The sequence below is a fragment of the Lepisosteus platostomus genome, unplaced genomic scaffold (genome assembly GCF_059453375.1).
Source record: "Lepisosteus platostomus isolate fLepPlt1 unplaced genomic scaffold, fLepPlt1.hap1 Scaffold_75_H1, whole genome shotgun sequence".
Classification (NCBI taxonomy): Eukaryota; Metazoa; Chordata; class Actinopteri; order Semionotiformes; family Lepisosteidae; genus Lepisosteus; species Lepisosteus platostomus.
Genome location: NW_028291687.1, coordinates 170,492 through 186,820, shown reverse-complemented (window position 1 = coordinate 186,820; position 16,329 = coordinate 170,492). Strand labels below are relative to the sequence as shown.

Genomic DNA, 16,329 nt, shown 5'->3' with positions numbered 1-16,329 from the left:
CATGTCCCGGGATGCAATTCGGCCTCATTTGCATAACTCCAGACCGGCAGATCGCCACGCAAGCTCGCGACGTGCGCCTGCCACACACCGAACAAACCTTTTCAGCAATTTCCAAAAAACGGGCCTGCTCGCCTGCCCACAAGGCTCCGTCTCTTACCTGCTCTCCAGAGCCTGCTGCCTTCTGTGCTTTTCTCTCGGCACCGCTGCAGTGCACACAACTCCTGCAGCGGGAGGGGGGGAGAAAGTTCCCGCGCTCCGCCGCAGGGAAGGCTCGCTCCGTGCGCACACGTCCTTTCGATGCCAGTCCAACAAGTGCTCCGCATTAGCTGCGTCGGGGCTCCGGCGTGTCGCACCTCACCTCACCTCGCACTGCCCCCTCCTTGAATGTCTGCCGCTGGGCATGCCCCGCTCTCCTCCGCCTTATCTTATCGCGTGTGAGCACCGACAATGGCCACAATGCCGGGGAATGGCACCTGTAAAGTGTTAATTGGGGCACAGGAACAGCCCATCTCGTCTCGGGGGGGCCGGCTTCAGAGACAATACAGCAAACACAGCGGGGCGGGGGAAGAAGACGACACCACACATGCGGGTACATTCAGCTCCGGCGGGAACGAGACATTTGTCGGTCTTTTCAAGTGCCGAGAGCCGAGCAATCCTTCACTTGTATCGTTTCTCCCCGGTGACTAGATCTGGCCCTGCGACTCTCGACTGGGCTCACCCCCGGGGCAGCCCAGCAGGTGTGAGCCTGGCCGGCACCCGGATGGGAGATTCCACCCCGGAAAAGCTCCGGTTGCTGCTGCTCCTGCAAGAGGTGTGACTGGGACCAGTAGGGAGCGCTCACCCTGCGGGCTGTGTGGCTCTCTTACGCCCCAGCCTCCTGATGGCGACACTCTGCTGCACAAACAGAGGTCAAACCGAGGTCCCGACCCTCCTTGGCCATTAGGAAACCCCAGGGCGTCTCTCAAAAAGAGACGCCGGGGGTGTCCCTCTGGTGTTAGTGCTCCCCTTTACCCATCAGTCGGGGTCTCCTCCTAATCCCCGTCTCACCTGTAACAATCAATGACGAGGCCCCCCTGTCCGTGAGATTTAGTACTCGCGCAAGAGACCGGGGGCAGAGCGCGAACGCGGTCCCCCGCCCCCCACAAAGTGCGCGCTCCGGGTCCTGCAACACAGCGGAAGGGCAGCGAGAAGGAGCCTCTTGCTCTGACGCCGCAAGGCCACAAGAGGGCGGAGGCGCCGCGCGCCCGGCCGACGTGTTGGACCGGTGCGCTTTACGTGCTGAAATAAACACGCGAAAGCCCCGAAATGTTTCCAGAGTGCTGTGCACTGGAGGTTTTTGTCTGGTGAAGACTTGCCTGGTGCTCCTCCGTGCAGATTGTTTGTCCTCCTCCAGTGCGGGACGAGTCAACACAAGGGAGCGCATTCGCCAACATCCAGGCACGCAATGCGATTTGGAAAGCAGCTCCTTTCCAAAGAGTTGCACACGAACGATCCTTCAGTCCCGCTCGGGGGGCACGGAACCCCCGCCACACACAGCTTCAAGTAGCGAGTCAGGCGCCAGGGCTTTCGCTTACGGCCACACCACCCTGAACACGCCCGATCTCGTCTGATTTTGGAAGCTAAGCAGCGTCGGGTCTGGTTAGTACTTGGATGGGACACTGCCTGGGAATACCAGGTGCTGTAAGCTTTTGCTCTCCCGGCCAGCAGGGGTCGCCGTTGGTGCCGTAGGCTTTGGGAGGAAAACCTGCAGGATGGAAAGGTGATCTATAGCCTCATCTCTAGAGATGTTTTGTTGCTGTGGCATGTGTGTGACCCATATTCAAAAAAAAAAACCCGTCTGTAAAACGAATATCGAAGCTGCCTCTAAATCTGCAAATGAAGATGAGTCGATAAACCACTCGTTTTTCGTATAACTAGACATATATTCATTTGTTACCGATTTCATTCATTGAGCACGGATACAGTAGAGGTACAGCCATTCACTGTTTGACATGTCTGCACTGGTACAGAACCGAGCAATCAGAAAACGGGTGAAACTGTCTTTAGACTCAGCATACAGTACCGAGGCCCCCCATGACCAAATAAAGGCTAACCTCGATAATCAGCCTAAAGAACGCAGACTACAGCAAAACGACTGACTTTGAAAAGGGAATGAACGTCCGGAAGGAGTAGTGGAACTAGCTTGAGATGCTTCTCCGGACCCCTAACTAAAAGCCAGAGAGAACCAGCAGCGGCGTCCACTCCTGTCGAACCGGGATCCTTCCGCAGCCACGCAGCTCGTGGTGTCCTAACCCTCCCGTATCTGATTTTGGACCAAGCACATCAGGGGAGAGCGCGAACGCAGTCCCCCACTACCAGAAATTATGCAGTCGAGATTCCCACATTTGGGGAATTCGCAGGGGTCAGCACAGCCGGAGTGCAATGGCCGAGCCTCGCCCTGGGTGAACCGATTTCGATTTCGATTTTTAAGAACTTTATTTTCTTTTCACAAAAAAATACAGGAAATCACAAATCAGAAAGCTTTACATTAATATACATACTTAAAACAGTATATATGATCACATCTCATTACATTTTGACACGGTAACAGTTACATAGCAACAATTTTCTTTTTTTCTGGTGCAAATCACATTCTTTATTTAAACATGATAATGTTTTTCACAGTTTCTTGAGATACTGTCCAATGCTCTCTATTTCCCACAGATTTTCTGCTTCCTCCCTCCCTTCTCTCCACAGATCTCTGAGGTAATAGTTCTCTCGGGTGATGAACAGGGCCAGGCTACCTGCTGCCTTGACTGGGACCTCGATGCCTTTGAACAGCCCCATGTTCCTCACTCTCCACAGGGCGTCTTTCCCACTGTTCACCACGGCCCAGATCCTGTCAAACACGTCAGGAGGAAGCTTGACAGGAGAGATGCCGTATATGATGAAAGCAGCGGTCAGGGTAAATTGGGGCGAGAGAGCCTGCAACCAATCTTCAAACTGTGCCCAGAAGGCCTTAGCAAAAAAGCAGGACCACAGGAGATGGGTCACAGTCTCCTCCTCGCCGCAGCCCACCCTAACGCAGCGAGGGCTGGGGGTGAGGCCCCTACGGTACAAGAAAGTTCGTACCGGTAAGCACTGGTGGACGACACTCCAGGCTAAATCTCTGTGAATGTTGCACAGAAATTTAGAGGATGTGTGTTTCCACACCTTCCTTGTTTGGGCTGATGTTAAAATGCCCACAGGGGTCTGCCTATTGTTCTGGGGTGCTACGAAATCTTCCAGTTTTTGGACGCTGACATCTCGGAGGGGAATATGGCCAATTGGGTGAGATCTTAGAAAACTTTTAACTGTCCCATAAATTGCAGGGCATGTGTCAGAGAGTGGGACGTCCAGCTTGGGTCTGACACCCCACACTCTGGACACCTCCCTACCTACCCAGAGCCTGGAAAAATAAGTCCAGGTACGCGCTGCAGGTGCTGTTGCAAAGCCTCTCAGCACAGAGGCCAGGAAAATGCACAGCAGCTTCGTAGCAATATCTGGGACAGACTTCCCCCCTGAGGGTAGCGGCCTGTACATTATTTCCCTTCTGAGTCTTTCCTGCTTCCCACCCCATAGAAATTGAAACATCAATCTCCTCAGCACCGCCGCAACACGGTGTGGGATTGGGAAGGTAGAAGCCAGAAAATTCAAGACAGGCAAGAGCTCGGCTTTGATGACCAGCACCTTCCCTGTCATGGTGAGGTCTCGGTCCTTCCATTGCATCAGTTTTTTGTTTAAGATTGGCAATTTGTTCTGCCAATTTACTGTTCCCATCTCTTCTCCAAAATACACCCCCAGGACCTTAATTCTCTTCTCTTGCAGCCTGAGATCATGTCCTTCTTTTGGCTCCCTCCAGTTCTGATAAAAAATCTCACTCTTAGATGTGTTAATTTTTGCGGAGGAAGCCAAAGAGAACCGATCACAGCACTGCAGAGCTCTGCTAATTGAGGCATTGTCAGAGAGGAGCAGGGTGACATCATCCATGTATAGAGATGTCTTTACCTCTCCTCCCCCACTTCCAGGCACTGGTATCCCATTAATGGCCTGATCCTGGCGCAAGGCACAGGCTAAGGGCTCCATAGCCAAAACGAATAACAAGGGGGATAATGGGCAGCCCTGCCTCACCCCTGAACAGACTTCAAAGGTGCGTGATCTATTGCCATTAACCATGACTCTGCTGTTGCTACCTGTGTACAGCAGGTTAATCCACTTTCTCATGATGGGGCCAAACTTCATGTGCTCAAGTACCGATGTTAAGTACTGCCGGTTTAGGCGGTCAAAGGCCTTTTCTAGGTCTACACCTAAAATGCACAGAGGGAGGGAGCGATCCTCAGAGTACAGACAGACATCCCTCAACAAGGCCAGGTTGTCGCTCATCAGGCGTCCTGCTATCCCACAAGTCTGTTCTTTCCCTACCAGTGAGGCCACTACATTTTGTAGGCGCAGGAAAAGGGCTTTGGACAGGATCTTAGTGTCCACGCCTAACAGGCTGAGGGGTCTCCAGTTCTTTATGTCATTTTTTGCTCCTTTCTTAAACAAGAGAGAGATAGTGCCTTCTCTTAAGGAGTCAGGCAGCAATTCTGTCTTGTAGCTTTCCTCGAATAGGAGCAGTAGCGGATCCTGAAGCAGATCCCAAAAGGTGCAATAAAATTCTTTAGGGAGCCCGTCAGCACCCGGAGTTTTCCCCTTCTGTAAGCTCTCCATAGCCTGTCTCAGCTCTTCTACTGTCAAATCCCTCTCAAGTACTTCCCTATCTTCTTCACTCAAAATGTTTTCTAGCTTTGAGGTAAAAAAATGAATATCTTCATCCTTTACCTCTGTAGAGCTGTACAGTCTTGAGTAGAAGGCCTCGGTGCAGGAGAGGATAGCACTCGGCTCTGTTCTCTCTCGTCCCTCCTCATCAACTACACTTTCCATGACAGTCTTGGAGCCTACCACTTTCCTGAAAAAGAAGCGAGTACACTTCTCATTTTCTTCCAAGAACTGCACTCTGCTTCTTAACAGCACTCCTCGACTACTTTCTTCGGCTATGCTCCGGATGTCCTTTTTTAAAAGGGCGATATCCTCGAGCACATCGAAGCCACTGTGCAGCATCGTGTAGAGACGCTGCAGCTGCCTCTGTTTCCTGGCTAGCACTCCTCTCCGTCTGGCAGCAGCCTTCCTTCCCTCAGCCATGAAAAAGGCCTTTGTCCTCATCTTCACCTCCTCCCACCACTCTCCTACTGACCCGTACAGACACTGCAAGGACAGCCACTGTGATAGTTTCTCCTTGTAGCGGGATACTACCCCCTCGTTCTCTAGCAGCTTTGTGTTGAGCTTCCAGAGGCCTGGGCCAAAGACAGTCCCGCCCTGGAGTTCCACTCTACACCCTAAAGCCTGATGATCTGAGAAGAAGACAGGCTGAAGAGTGACCCCAACAACTTTCACTCTCTCTGAGACAAAGCAATAGTCAATTCTGGAGCTGCTATTCCTCCCTGACCATGTATATCCTGCTGTTGTGGGATATATACATCTATATGTGTCTGAGAGTTTAAAGTCTTGAACTAAGTTATGCAGGGCCAGTGAGCTGGAATCCAATTTTATCGGAGAGCTAGACTGCCTGTCTGTGTGCTCTAAGATACAATTAAAATCCCCTCCCACTATCACGTCTGTGCTGCATAACAATAGGGGGGAGAGTGCCTTGAGTAGCTCCACCCTTCCTCCTACGTCAGTAGGGCAATACACATTGATTAGCCGCAGGTTAACGGTCCCCCATTCCACATCCACACACAGCAACCTGCCATCTATGACCCTCTGAATACTTTTCAATTTGAATGCCCATCCTTTGAAAAGAATGGCCACGCCAGAGGCTCTGTTGTTATTGTCCCCTGACCAAACAGAAGGCCCTTTATCCCACCTATCTTCAAAACTTTTATACCTCTCTTGATAGGCTAAAGCACACTCCTGCAACATCAACACATCTCCCTCTCTCTGCTGGAGGTAATCAAAGACAGACTGGCATTTAACTCTGTCATTGATACCTCTTGTGTTAAGAGAAATTATGTTAAGAGCCATATTACATAAGAAAGTGGAACCAGTCTTTACAAAACACATTTCTCTTCGGTCTCACCTGTTACCTTTTTCTTTTTCTTTTTCTTCTTACCAATTTCCTGCCAGCCATCCTCTGAATGAGCCTTCATCAGGGTGGCAGCAGTAAAAGCGTTCACAGAGTCCATTTCAAGGAAGGGGGTAGAGGGAGGGGTGGAGAGGTTCCAGCTGTCCCCATCGCCATGCTCTCCTTCCTCCTCGCTCGGGGAGAAAACAGAGTCATTTTTTCTTTTCCTCAAGTCCAGCTCCTGGGAGCACTGAGGGGAAAGGGGTGCAGCCGATGCACCAGTCTCCTCTTCCCCCTCACCCACCAGCTGCTGCAGATCCTCCGTGATGGACTGGATGGAGGAGAGGAGGGCATCTGTAGCACTTGCAGAGTCTGAGAAAAGCAGCTCCGCTGAATCCTGGGTATCCTCGCTGGACCCGCTCCACCGGGGGGCCCCACACTGGCCCTCGTTCTGAGGAGCAGGAGTGGGGGAGGGGTCCTCGCTGTTCTCGGGGGTTTTCAAACCCTCGTGCTTGTCTGGTGCAGTCTGCGGTTGTGGGGGCGTAGTGGATTTCTCTTCCACCAGCCCCGGAGCCACAGCAGGACTGATCCTGGCTGGAGGCTGAGAGTCTTTGTCCAACAAGGGTTCTTTGTTTGACTTGTTGTTTGCTTTGGATTTTCGGGCCGGTTTGGCTGAAACAAGCACTGCCTCATCCTTTCTCATTTTGAGTTTATTGGCGTAGGCGTGAGGGCAGTTCTTAAAAACGTGTCCTTCCGAGCCACATAAATTGCACTTTGGCAGCATTGAACAGTCAGAGGCTAAATGTCCCTGTTTGCCACAGGTCTTGCAGCATTTCACAGTGCAGGACGATGCCAGGTGTCCCACAGCACCACAGCGCCGACACACCTTTGGTTGTCCCACATAAAACACATAGCCATTGCAGGCGCCCAGCCGGATTGTAGAGGGCAGGTGCCTTAAGCCTCCATTTACGCTGTCCGGTAGCAAGCGAACCTCGAATTTCCTTGCTCCTGTTTTTATACCATCAACATCTCTAACCTCAGTTCCATGGTGGACGGTGCAGTACTGGTTAAGCCAGGTGTGAATGTCCTCCGTCTTTGCCAGTTCCGAGAACATAACAACATGCACCGTTTTCCTCTCTCTCTGTGTCAGAGGCTGCAAGTTGATCTTCTCAAGTGCAGGAACTTTGCCTCTTTTTGCCTCAAACACATCCACGCATTGTTCAAACAGAGGATAGGTAGCAAATACAACCTCAAATGCTTTCTGACCTGGGAGAGCGAAGATGAAATCCAAGTGCCGAGGTTCAAAGCCAAGTTCCTTCTGTAACACTTTTCTGCTGAACTGCATACGATCCATGAAGAGGTCATCCAAGAGCTCAAAACGTACAGCATTCTTACGGGATCCAAAGGTTGCCATTTCAAAAACCGCAAATCGAACACTGCTTCCAACAAAAGAAAAACAATCCAACCACTCCACCTACAGGCTGATCAAGGTATCTCCCCTGCCAGGTAAGTATGAGTTAAACAGGCCCCTGCAAGCGGCCCGCACCCACAGCACAAATCGCGCAGCCTAGGCCACCTCCTCGCCCCGCACGCCACCGCCTCCTGCTGGGCCCACTCTTTCACACACTCAAACGCCACACTGACACTCAAAAGTGTGGGCAAAACGAGAAAACGAGCGTGCCGTTTCCTACACATCTGCAGTCGCCGTTGCGCATTCGCAGCATGTCCCGGGATGCAATTCGGCCTCATTTGCATAACTCCAGATCGGCAGATCGCCACGCAAGCTCGCGACGTGCGCCTGCCACACACCGAACAAACCTTTTCAGCAATTTCCAAAAAACGGGCCTGCTCGCCTGCCCACAAGGCTCCGTCTCTTACCTGCTCTCCAGAGCCTGCTGCCTTCTGTGCTTTTCTCTCGGCACCGCTGCAGTGCACACAACTCCTGCAGCGGGAGGGGGGGAGAAAGTTCCCACGCTCCGCCGCAGGGAAGGCTCGCTCCGTGCGCACACGTCCTTTCGATGCCAGTCCAACAAGTGCTCCGCATTAGCTGCGTCGGGGCTCCGGCGTGTCGCACCTCACCTCACCTCGCACTGCCCCCTCCTTGAATGTCTGCCGCTGGGCATGCCCCGCTCTCCTCCGCCTTATCTTATCGCGTGTGAGCACCGACAATGGCCACAATGCCGGGGAATGGCACCTGTAAAGTGTTAATTGGGGCACAGGAACAGCCCGTCTCGTCTCGGGGGGGCTGGCTTCAGAGACAATACAGCAAACACAGCGGGGCGGGGGAAGAAGACGACACCACACATGCGGGTACATTCAGCTCCGGCGGGAACGAGACATTTGTCGGTCTTTTCAAGTGCCGAGAGCCGAGCAATCCTTCACTTGTATCATTTCTCCCCGGTGACTAGATCTGGCCCTGCGACTCTCGACTGGGCTCATCCCCGCGGCAGCCCAGCAGGTATGAGCCTGGCCGGCACCCGGATGGGAGATTCCACCCCGGAAAAACTCCGGTTGCTGCTGCTCCTGCAAGAGGTGTGACTGGGACCAGTAGGGAGCGCTCACCCTGCGGGCTGTGTGGCTCTCTTACGCCCCAGCCTCCTGATGGCGACACTCTGCTGAACAAACAGGCGCCGTCCTTCGGGGGAGGCGTCAAACCGAGGTCCCGACCCTCCTTGGCCATTAGGAAACCCCAGGGCGTCTCTCAAAAAGAGACGCCGGGGGTGTCCCTCTGGTGTTAGTGCTCCCCTTTACCCATCAGTCGGGGTCTCCTCCTAATCCCCGTCTCACCTGTAACAATCAATGACGAGGCCCCCCTGTCCGTGAGATTTAGTACTCGCGCAAGAGACCGGGGGCAGAGCGCGAACGCGGTCCCCCGCCCCCCACAAAGTGCGCGCTCCGGGTTCCCTCTCGGGACCCTGCAACACAGCGGAAGGGCAGCGAGAAGGAGCCTCTTGCTCTGACGCCGCAAGGCCACAAGAGGGCGGAGGCGCCGCGCGCCCGGCCGACGTGTTGGACCGGTGCGCTTTACGTGCTGAAATAAACACGCGAAAGCCCCGAAATGTTTCCAGAGTGCTGTGCACTGGAGGTTTTTGTCTGGTGAAGACTTGCCTGGTGCTCCTCCGTGCAGATTGTTTGTCCTCCTCCAGTGCGGGACGTGCCAACACAAGGGAGCGCATTCGCCAACATCCAGGCACGCAATGCGATTTGGAAAGCAGCTCCTTTCCAAAGAGTGGCACACGAACGATCCTTCAGTCCCGCTCGGGGGGCACGGAACCCCCGCCACACACAGCTTCAAGTAGCGAGTCAGGCGCCGGGGCTTTCGCTTACGGCCACACCACCCTGAACACGCCCGATCTCGTCTGATCTCGGAAGCTAAGCAGTGTTGGGCCTGGTTAGTACTTGGATGGGAGACTGCCTGGGAATACCAGGTGCTGTAAGCTTTTGCTCTCCCGGCCAGCAGGGGTCGCCGTTGGTGCCGTAGGCTTTGGGAGGAAAACCTGCAGGATGGAAAGGTGATCTATAGCCTCATCTCTAGAGATGTTTTGTTGCTGTGGCATGTGTGTGACCCATATTCAAAAAAAAAAACCCGTCTGTAAAACGAATATCGAAGCTGCTTCTAAATCTGCAAATGAAGATGAGTCGATAAACCACTCGTTTTTCGTATAACTAGACATATATTCATTTGTTACCGATTTCATTCATTGAGCATGGATAAAATAGAGGTACAGCCATTCACTGTTTGACATGTCTGCACTGGTACAGAACCGAGCAATCAGAAAACGGGTGAAACTGTCTTTAGACTCAGCATACAGTACCGAGGCCCCCCATGACCAAATAAAGGCTAACCTCGATAATCAGCCTAAAGAACGCAGACTACAGCAAAACGACTGACTTTGAAAAGGGAATGAACGTCCGGAAGGAGTAGTGGAACTAGCTTGAGATGCTTCTCCGGACCCCTAACTAAAAGCCAGCGAGAACCAGCAGCGGCGTCCACTCCTGTCGAACCGGGATCCTTCCGCAGCCACGCAGCTCGTGGTGTCCTAACCCTCCCGTATCTGATTTTGGACCAAGCACATCAGGGGAGAGCGCGAACGCAGTCCCCCACTACCAGAAATTATGCAGTCGAGATTCCCACATTTGGGGAATTCACAGGGGTCAGCACAGCCGGAGTGCAATGGCCAAGCCTCGCCCTGGGTGAACCTCCTTCTTGATCAAAGTATCTCCCCTGCCAGGTAAGTATGAGTTAAACAGGCCCCTGCAAGCGGCCCGCACCCACAGCACAAATCGCGCAGCCTAGGCCACCTCCTCGCCCCGCACGCCACCGCCTCCTGCTGGGCCCACTCTTTCACACACTCACACGCCACACTAACACTCAAAAGTGTGGGCAAAACGAGAAAACGAGCGCGCCGTTTCCTACACATCTGCAGTCGCCGTTGCGCATTCGCAGCATGTCCCGGGATGCAATTCGGCCTCATTTGCATAACTCCAGACCGGCAGATCGCCACGCAAGCTCGCGACGTGCGCCTGCCACACACCGAACAAACCTTTTCAGCAATTTCCAAAAAACGGGCCTGCTCGCCTGCCCACAAGGCTCCGTCTCTTACCTGCTCTCCAGAGCCTGCTGCCTTCTGTGCTTTTCTCTCGGCACCGCTGCAGTGCACACAACTCCTGCAGCGGGAGGGGGGGAGAAAGTTCCCACGCTCCGCCGCAGGGAAGGCTCGCTCCGTGCGCACACGTCCTTTCGATGCCAGTCCAACAAGTGCTCCGCATTAGCTGCGTCGGGGCTCCGGCGTGTCGCACCTCACCTCACCTCGCACTGCCCCCTCCTTGAATGTCTGCCGCTGGGCATGCCCCGCTCTCCTCCACCTTATCTTATCGTGTGTGAGCACCGACAATGGCCACAATGCCGGGGAATGGCACCTGTAAAGTGTTAATTGGGGCACAGGAACAGCCCGTCTTGTCTCGGGGGGGGCGGCTTCAGAGACAATACAGCAAACACAGCGGGGCGGGGGAAGAAGACGACACCACACATGCGGGTACATTCAGCTCCGGCGGGAACGAGACATTTGTCGGTCTTTTGAAGTGCCGAGAGCCGAGCAATCCTTCACTTGTATCGTTTCTCCCCGGTGACTAGATCTGGCCCTGCGACTCTCGACTGGGCTCACCCCCGGGGCAGCCCAGCAGGTGTGAGCCTGGCCGGCACCCGGATGGGAGATTCCACCCCGGAAAAACTCCGGTTGCTGCTGCTCCTGCAAGAGGTGTGACTGGGACCAGTAGGGAGCGCTCACCCTGCGGGCTGTGTGGCTCTCTTATGCCCCAGCCTCCTGATGGCGACACTCTGCTGCACAAACAGGCGCCGTCCTTCGGGGGAGGCGTCAAACCGAGGTCCCGACCCTCCTTGGCCATTAGGAAACCCCAGGGCGTCTCTCAAAAAAAGACGCCGGGGGTGTCCCTCTGGTGTTAGTGCTCCCCTTTACCCATCAGTCGGGGTCTCCTCCTAATCCCCGTCTCACCTGTAACAATCAATGACGAGGCCCCCCTGTCCGTGAGATTTAGTACTCGCGCAAGAGACCGGGGGCAGAGCGCGAACGCGGTCCCCCGCCCCCCACAAAGTGCGCGCTCCGGGTTCCCTCTCGGGGCCCTGCAACACAGCGGAAGGGCAGCGAGAAGGAGCCTCTTGCTCTGATGCCGCAAGGCCACAAGAGGGCGGAGGCGCCGCGCGCCCGGCCGACGTGTTGGACCGGTGCGCTTTACGTGCTGAAATAAACACGCGAAAGCCCCGAAATGTTTCCAGAGTGCTGTGCACTGGAGGTTTTTGTCTGGTGAAGACTTGCCTGGTGCTCCTCCGTGCAGATTGTTTGTCCTCCTCCAGTGCGGGACGAGTCAACACAAGGGAGCGCATTCGCCAACATCCAGGCACGCAATGCGATTTGGAAAGCAGCTCCTTTCCAAAGAGTTGCACACGAACGATCCTTCAGTCCCGCTCGGGGGGCACGGAACCCCCGCCACACACAGCTTCAAGTAGCGAGTCAGGCACCGGGGCTTTCGCTTACGGCCACACCACCCTGAACACGCCCGATCTCGTCTGATCTCGGAAACTAAGCAGCGTCGGGCCTGGTTAGTACTTGGATGTGAGACTGCCTGGGAATACCAGGTGCTGTAAGCTTTTGCTCTCCCGGCCAGCAGGGGTCGCCGTTGGTGCCGTAGGCTTTGGGAGGAAAACCTGCAGGATGGAAAGGTGATCTATAGCCTCATCTCTAGAGATGTTTTGTTGCTGTGGCATGTGTGTGACCCATATTCAAAAAAAAAAACCCGTCTGTAAAACGAATATCGAAGCTGCCTCTAAATCTGCAAATGAAGATGAGTCGATAAACCACTCGTTTTTCGTATAACTAGACATATATTCATTTGTTACCGATTTCATTCATTGAGCATGGATACAATAGAGGTACAGCCATTCACTGTTTGACATGTCTGCACTGGTACAGAACCGAGCAATCAGAAAACGGGTGAAACTGTCTTTAGACTCAGCATACAGTACCGAGGCCCCCCATGACCAAATAAAGGCTAACCTCGATAATCAGCCTAAAGAACGCAGACTACAGCAAAACGACTGACTTTGAAAAGGGAATGAATGTCCGGAAGGAGTAGTGGAACTAGCTTGAGATGCTTCTCCGGACCCCTAACTAAAAGCCAGCGAGAACCAGCAGCGGCGTCCACTCCTGTCGAACCGGGATCCTTCCGCAGCCACGCAGCTCGTGGTGTCCTAACCCTCCCCTATCTGATTTTGGACCAAGCACATCAGGGGAGAGCGCGAACGCAGTCCCCCACTACCAGAAATTATGCAGTCGAGATTCCCACATTTGGGGAATTCGCAGGGGTCAGCACAGCCGGAGTGCAATGGCCGAGCCTCGCCCTGGGTGAACCTCCTTCTTGATCAAGGTATCTCCCCTGCCAGGTAAGTATGAGTTAAACAGGCCCCTGCAAGCGGCCCGCACACACAGCACAAATCGCGCAGCCTAGGCCACCTCCTCGCCCCGCATTCCACCGCCTCCTGCTGGGCCCACTCTTTCACACAATCACACGCCACACTAACACTCAAAAGTGTGGGCAAAACGAGAAAACGAGGGCGCCGTTTCCTACACATCTGCAGTCGCCGTTGCGCATTCGCAGCATGTCCCGGGATGCAATTCGGCCTCATTTGCATAACTCCAGACCGGCAGATCGCCACGCAAGCTCGCGACGTGCGCCTGCCACACACCGAACAAACCTTTTCAGCAATTTCCAAAAAACGGGCCTGCTCGCCTGCCCACAAGGCTCCGTCTCTTACCTGCTCTCCAGAGCCTGCTGCCTTCTGTGCTTTTCTCTCGGCACCGCTGCAGTGCACACAACTCCTGCAGCGGGAGGGGGGGAGAAAGTTCCCACGCTCCGCCGCAGGGAAGGCTCACTCCGTGCGCACACGTCCTTTCGATGCCAGTCCAACAAGTGCTCCGCATTAGCTGCGTCGGGGCTCCGGCGTGTCGCACCTCACCTCACCTCGCCCTACCCCCTCCTTGAATGTCTGCGCTGGGCATGCCCCGCTCTCCTCCGCCTTATCTGATCGCGTGTGAGCACCGACAATGGCCACAATGCCGGGGAATGGCACCTGTAAAGTGTTAATTGGGGCACAGGAACAGCCCGTCTCGTCTCGGGGGGGCCGGCTTCAGAGACAATACAGCAAACACAGCGGGGCGGGGGAAGAAGACGACACCACACATGCGGGTACATTCAGCTCCGGCGGGAACGAGACATTTGTCGGTCTTTTCAAGTGCCGAGAGCCAAGCAATCCTTCACTTGTATCGTTTCTCCCCGGTGACTAGATCTGGCCCTGCGACTCTCGACTGGGCTCACCCCCGGGGCAGCCCAGCAGGTGTGAGCCTGGCCGGTACCCGGATAGGAGATTCCACCCCGGAAAAGCTCCGGTTGCTGCTGCTCCTGCAAGAGGTGTGACTGGGACCAGTAGGGAGCGCTCACCCTGCGGGCTGTGTGGCTCTCTTACGCCCCAGCCTCCTGATGGCGACACTCTGCTGCACAAACAGAGGTCAAACCGAGGTCCCGACCCTCCTTGGCCATTAGGAAACCCCAGGGCGTCTCTCAAAAAAAGACGCCGGGGGTGTCCCTCTGGTGTTAGTGCTCCCCTTTACCCATCAGTCGGGGTCTCCTCCTAATCCCCGTCTCACCTGTAACAATCAATGACGAGGCCCCCCTGTCCGTGAGATTTAGTACTCGCGCAAGAGACCGGGGGCAGAGCGCAAACGCGGTCCCCCGCCCCCCACAAAGTGCGCGCTCCGGGTCCTGCAACACAGCGGAAGGGCAGCGAGAAGGAGCCTCTTGCTCTGACGCCGCAAGGCCACAAGAGGGCGGAGGCGCCGCGCGCCCGGCCGACGTGTTGGACCGGTGCGCTTTACGTGCTGAAATAAACACGCGAAAGCCCCGAAATGTTTCCAGAGTGCTGTGCACTGGAGGTTTTTGTCTGGTGAAGACTTGCCTGGTGCTCCTCCGTGCAGATTGTTTGTCCTCCTCCAGTGCGGGACGAGTCAACACAAGGGAGCGCATTCGCCAACATCCAGGCACGCAATGCGATTTGGAAAGCAGCTCCTTTCCAAAGAGTTGCACACGAACGATCCTTCAGTCCTGCTCGGGGGGCACGGAACCCCCGCCACACACAGCTTCAAGTAGCGAGTCAGGCGCCGGGGCTTTCGCTTACGGCCACACCACCCTGAACACGCCCGATCTCGTCTGATCTCGGAAACTAAGCAGCGTCGGGCCTGGTTAGTACTTGGATGGGAGACTGCCTGGGAATACCAGGTGCTGTAAGCTTTTGCTCTCCCGGCCAGCAGGGGTCGCCGTTGGTGCCGTAGGCTTTGGGAGGAAAACCTGCAGGATGGAAAGGTGATCTATAGCCTCATCTCTAGAGATGTTTTGTTGCTGTGGCATGTGTGTGACCCATATTCAAAAAAAAAACCCGTCTGTAAAACGAATATCGAAGCTGCCTCTAAATCTGCAAATGAAGATGAGTCGATAAACCACTCGTTTTTCGTATAACTAGACATATATTCATTTGTTACCGATTTCATTCATTGAGCACGGATACAATAGAGGTACAGCCATTCACTGTTTGACATGTCTGCACTGGTACAGAACCGAGCAATCAGAAAACGGGTGAAACTGTCTTTAGACTCAGCATACAGTACCGAGGCCCCCCATGACCAAATAAAGGCTAACCTCGATAATCAGCCTAAAGAACGCAGACTACAGCAAAACGACTGACTTTGAAAAGGGAATGAACGTCCGGAAGGAGTAGTGGAACTAGCTTGAGATGCTTCTCCGGACCCCTAACTAAAAGCCAGCGAGAACCAGCAGCGGCGTCCACTCCTGTCGAACCGGGATCCTTCCGCAGCCACGCAGCTCGTGGTGTCCTAACCCTCCCGTATCTGATTTTGGACCAAGCACATCAGGGGAGAGCGCGAACGCAGTCCCCCACTACCAGAAATTATGCAGTCGAGATTCCCACATTTGGGGAATTCGCAGGGGTCAGCACAGCCGGAGTGCAATGGCCGAGCCTCGCCCTGGGTGAACCTCCTTCTTGATCAAGGTATCTCCCCTGCCAGGTAAGTATGAGTTAAACAGGCCCCTGCAAGCGGCCCGCACACACAGCACAAATCGCGCAGCCTAGGCCACCTCCTCGCCCCGCACGCCACCGCCTCCTGCTGGGCCCACTCTTTCACACACTCACACGCCACACTAACACTCAAAAGTGTGGGCAAAACGAGAAAACGAGCGCGCCGTTTCCTACACATCTGCAGTCGCCGTTGCGCATTCGCAGCATGTCCCGGGATGCAATTCGGCCTCATTTGCATAACTCCAGACCGGCAGATCGCCACGCAAGCTCGCGACGTGCGCCTGCCACACACCGAACAAACCTTTTCAGCAATTTCCAAAAAACGGGCCTGCTCGCCTGCCCACAAGGCTCCGTCTCTTACCTGCTCTCCAGAGCCTGCTGCCTTCTGTGCTTTTCTCTCGGCACCGCTGCAGTGCACACAACTCCTGCAGCGGGAGGGGGGGAGAAAGTTCCCACGCTCCGCCGCAGGGAAGGCTCGCTCCGTGCGCACACGTCCTTTCGATGCCAGTCCAACAAGTGCTCCGCATTAGCTGCGTCGGGGCTCCGGCGT

At 54.7% G+C, this 16,329-nt stretch overlaps 6 non-coding genes and 2 pseudogenes across 6 annotated transcripts; 4 read left to right on the top strand and 4 right to left on the bottom strand.

The window, feature by feature from the left end:
• Window positions 1-1,568: 1,568 nt before the first annotated feature.
• LOC148631584 (5S ribosomal RNA) lies at window positions 1,569-1,687 on the top strand (annotated as a pseudogene).
• A 636-nt stretch (window positions 1,688-2,323) lies between these two features.
• On the bottom strand, window positions 2,324-2,481 carry LOC148631583 (U1 spliceosomal RNA). Its single transcript, XR_015934685.1, has one exon. It is a non-coding gene; the product is annotated as a U1 spliceosomal RNA (small nuclear RNA).
• A 6,958-nt stretch (window positions 2,482-9,439) lies between these two features.
• Window positions 9,440-9,558, top strand: LOC148631582 (5S ribosomal RNA). The gene has a single exon (XR_015934691.1). It is a non-coding gene; the product is annotated as a 5S ribosomal RNA (ribosomal RNA).
• A 636-nt stretch (window positions 9,559-10,194) lies between these two features.
• LOC148631581 (U1 spliceosomal RNA) lies at window positions 10,195-10,358 on the bottom strand. Its single transcript, XR_015934672.1, has one exon. It is a non-coding gene; the product is annotated as a U1 spliceosomal RNA (small nuclear RNA).
• A 1,807-nt stretch (window positions 10,359-12,165) lies between these two features.
• LOC148631580 (5S ribosomal RNA) lies at window positions 12,166-12,284 on the top strand (annotated as a pseudogene).
• A 636-nt stretch (window positions 12,285-12,920) lies between these two features.
• LOC148631579 (U1 spliceosomal RNA) lies at window positions 12,921-13,084 on the bottom strand. Its single transcript, XR_015934695.1, has one exon. It is a non-coding gene; the product is annotated as a U1 spliceosomal RNA (small nuclear RNA).
• A 1,774-nt stretch (window positions 13,085-14,858) lies between these two features.
• Window positions 14,859-14,977, top strand: LOC148631578 (5S ribosomal RNA). Its single transcript, XR_015934631.1, has one exon. It is a non-coding gene; the product is annotated as a 5S ribosomal RNA (ribosomal RNA).
• A 635-nt stretch (window positions 14,978-15,612) lies between these two features.
• LOC148631577 (U1 spliceosomal RNA) lies at window positions 15,613-15,776 on the bottom strand. The gene has a single exon (XR_015934683.1). It is a non-coding gene; the product is annotated as a U1 spliceosomal RNA (small nuclear RNA).
• Between the last annotated feature and the right edge of the window lie 553 nt (window positions 15,777-16,329).